At 63.3% G+C, this 3,781-nt stretch overlaps 1 non-coding gene across 1 annotated transcript; it reads right to left on the bottom strand.

Moving 5' to 3' along the window:
• Positions 1-2,941: 2,941 nt before the first annotated feature.
• On the bottom strand, positions 2,942-3,060 carry LOC131864094 (5S ribosomal RNA). The gene has a single exon (XR_009362985.1). It is a non-coding gene; the product is annotated as a 5S ribosomal RNA (ribosomal RNA).
• Between the last annotated feature and the right edge of the window lie 721 nt (positions 3,061-3,781).

The raw sequence follows: 3,781 nt of genomic DNA, 5'->3' as shown, positions 1-3,781 counted from the left end.
GTTTCTCGCATTGGCTCTTCCGAGGCCCGGTTGCCACCCTGGCGCGCACGAAGTCGGAAGTAGGGTTAATTGCCCGGGTGCGCACCTTTGCCAGGGTGGGCACCTTACCTGGGCTGCGCACCAGGGCGGGCTCAAGATGGCACGCGCGTTCCGTTTTTTTCACTATCTTTCAAAACGGAAATTTTAAAATCTCCTTTTTTTTTTGCCTTTTCTGGAAATTAGTGAAGGCAGCGCATCAAAGGTGCGCACCTCGCTGCCCACCTTGGTGTGCTCTGAGGTGCGCACCCGGGAGCGCTACGAAGTGTGCTCCAAGGTGCGGCGTGCACGTTGTCGGAGCCCGGTTTGCCCCGGGTGCGCACCTCGCCTGCACCTTGGCCGGGGTGGGCACCTTGGCTGGGTTTGCCCAGGGTGCGCTCCGAAGCGGGGTTACTGGAGCGCCCCCTCTTTTTTTGTCAGAGCGTTTGGTGGGGTTTCTCGCATTGGCTCTTCCCAGGCCCGGTTGTTGGGTGCGCTCCCACCCTGGCGCGCGCGAAGTTGGAAGTTGGGTTAATTGCCCGGGCGCGCACCTTCGCCAGGGTGGGCACCTTGGTGCGCACACCTTGGCTGGGCTGCGCACCAGGGCGGGCTCAAGATGGCACCAGCATTCCCTTTTTCTCACTATCTTTCAAAACGGAAATTTTAAAATCTCGTTTTTTTTTTGCCTTTTATGGAAATTAGTGAAGGCATCGCATCAAAGGTGCGCACCTCGCTGCCCACCTTGGTGTGCTCCGAGGTGCCCACCACGGTGCGCAACGCCGGTGCGAACCCGGGAGCGCCCCGATGTGTGCTCCAAGGTGCGGCGTGCACGAAGTCGGACCCCGGTTTGCCCCGGGTGCGCACCTCGCGTGCACCTTGGTGCGCACACCTTGGCTGGGTTGCGCGGCCTGGTGGGCACCATGGTGCGCACCAAGGAGCGCTCCGAAGTGTGCTCCAAGGTGCGGCGTGCACGAAGTCGGAGCCCGGTTTGCCCCGGGTACGCACCTCGCGTGCACCTTCGCCGGGGTGGGCACCTCGGCTGGGTTGCGCGCCCTGGTGCGCACCAAGGAGCGCTCCGAAGTGTGCTCCAAGGTGCGGCGTGCACGAAGTCGGAGCCCGGTTTGCCCCGGGTGCGCACCTTCGCCGCGGTGCGCACCATGGCGTGCACGAAGTCGGAGCCCGGTTTGCCCCGGGTGCGCACCTCGCGTGCACCTTCGGCGGGGTTGCGCGCCCTGGTGGGCACCATGGTGCGCACCAAGGAGCGCTCCGAAGTGTGCTCCAAGGTGCGGCGTGCACGAAGTCGGAGCCCGGTTTGCCCCGGGTGCGCACCTCGCGTGCACCTTCGGCGGGGTTGCGCGCCCTGGTGGGCACCATGGTGCGCACCAAGGAGCGCTCCGAAGTGTGCTCCAAGGTGCGGCGTGCACGAAGTCGGAGCCCGGTTTGCCCCGGGTGCGCACCTCGCGTGCACCTTCGCCGCGGTGGGCACCATGGCGTGCACGAAGTCGGAGCCCGGTTTGCCCCGGGTGCGCACCTCGCGTGCACCTTCGCCGGGGTGGGCACCTCGGCTGGGTTGCGCGCCCTGGTGCGCACCAAGGAGCGCTCCGAAGTGTGCTCCAAGGTGCGGCGTGCACGAAGTCGGAGCCCGGTTTGCCCCGGGTGCGCACCTCGCGTGCACCTTCGCCAGGGTGGGCACCTCGGTGCGCACACCTTCTCAATGTTTTCTTGCCTTTTCTGGAAATTGGTGAAGGCAGCGCATCAAAGGTGCGCACCTCGGTGTGCTCCGAGGTGCGAACCCGAGAGCGCTCCGAGGTGCCCACGAAGTCGAAAGTCGGGTTAATTGCATTGTTTTCCCCGGGTGCGCTCCGAGGTGCGCAACATCGGCGCGCACCAAGGAGGGCTCCGAAGTGTGCTCCAAGGTGCGCACGATGGCGTGCACCTCTGGTGCGCACGATTCGGAGCTCGGTTTGACCGGGGTGCGCACACCTTGGCTGGGTTGCGCACCTTTTGTGCGCTCCAAGGTGCGCACGAAGTCGGAGCTCGGTTTGCCCCGGGTGCGCACCTTCGCCAGGGTGCGCACCTTGATGCGCACGCCTTGGCTGGGCTGCGCACCTTGGTGGGCGCCATGGTGCGCACCTTTCGTGCGCTCCAAGGTGCGCACGAAGTCGGAGCTCGGTTTGCCCCGGGTGCGCACCTTGGTGGGCGCCATGGTGCACTCCGAGGTGCCCAAGATTGGTGCGCACCAAGGAGCGCTCCGAAGTGCGCTCCAAGGTGCGCGCGAAGTCGAAAGTTGGGTTAATTGTCCGGTTTGCCTCGGGTGCGCACCTTGCGTGCACCTTCGCCAGGGTGGGCGCCTTGGTGCGCACACCTTGGCTGGGCTGCGCACACCTTGGCACCCGCGTTTCCTTCATTTTAAATTTTTTTTTTTTACAATCTCTCAAGTGGGAAATTCTATAATCTCAACTTTTTTTGCCTTTTCAGGAAACTTTTGAATGGAGCGCATCATTGGTGCGCTCCGAAGTGTGCTCCAAAGCTCTCTCCAGCTGCGTGCACCTGCCCCGGCCGCGCACCCGGCCCCGCCCAGCTTCGCTCACCTGTCCCGGGCGTCTGGTGCGGAACCTTAGAGTAAGAAACATCACCGTGCACCTTGGCCAACGTGCGCGACTCGACCGAGCGCGCACTGGCCGAGGTGCACACCGATTTCACCTGGGTGCGCGCGCAGCACCTCGGGCGCACCGGGGTGCGCGCACAACGCCCGGGTTGCACCGTGGCCTGTGTGCTCGGGGCGCCTCGGGTGCGCGCTCGGTGTCGCCCCCGCGCGCGCGGTAGTGCGGGCAGCGCACCCCGGCCCGGCCCGGCCCCGACGAGAACGCAAACGGGCAAAAGGTTTATTCAAATAGCATTGCGACGCCCGGCGAAAAACTAAAAAAGGGTGCAACACCGGGACTTCCCGGGAGGTCACCCATCCCAGTACTACTCCGGCCCAAGCGCGCTTAACTGCGGAGTTCTGATGGGATCCGGTGCACTAACGCTGGTATGATCGCACCCGTTATGAGCTTGTCGCAGTGTGTACTTAGCAAACCGCGACCCACGTGCGAATCCACCCCGGCCACCCACCCCCGTCGAGGTGCACACCCTCCCTCGCGAAGTGCGCCCCGTTCGCCAAGTGTGAGCCCTGCCCGGGTGCGCGCACCTTGCTAGGGCGTCGGGTGTGCACCCGGCCCGGCCTACGTGCGTGCACCTGGAGGGGGCGTCGTGTGCGTGCAGTGTCCCGTCTGCAACGCGGTGCCCACACACCACCTCGGGCGCAACGACCTGCGCTCACATGTGGGCCGAGTGCACCTTGGTGCATGTTCGGGGCGCCTCGGGTGCACGCTCGATCTTGCCCCGGTGCACCAAGGCGCTCGGTTTGCCCCGGGTGCGCACTTGGTGCAAGGTGGGCACCCAAAATAGGGATCAAGCACCAAAACACAAGTTTCGGGATGCAAAATGGGACCCAAGGACCACAAATGCGTTCCAAGACCCATGATGGGTCCACGAGAACAAAAATGTGTTCCGAGACTTAATAAACAAATATTGGGTTTTAGGAGAAGAAACATGCTCTGATGCCCAAAACGAGAATCGACCCCGAAAAGGCCACAGGCCAAAAGTGGGATGCGAGACAAAAAAAAATGGGACCCGAGGACCAAAATTGGGTTCCCAGGTCGAAGACAGGGCAACCGGACAAGAAACGAAAGAAACGACCTCTAAGGCTCGAAATGAGTCCCGA

This window comes from Cryptomeria japonica, unplaced genomic scaffold (genome assembly GCF_030272615.1).
Source record: "Cryptomeria japonica unplaced genomic scaffold, Sugi_1.0 HiC_scaffold_76, whole genome shotgun sequence".
NCBI lineage: Eukaryota > Viridiplantae > Streptophyta > Pinopsida > Cupressales > Cupressaceae > Cryptomeria > Cryptomeria japonica.
This window is presented reverse-complemented; position numbering and strand designations above follow the sequence as displayed.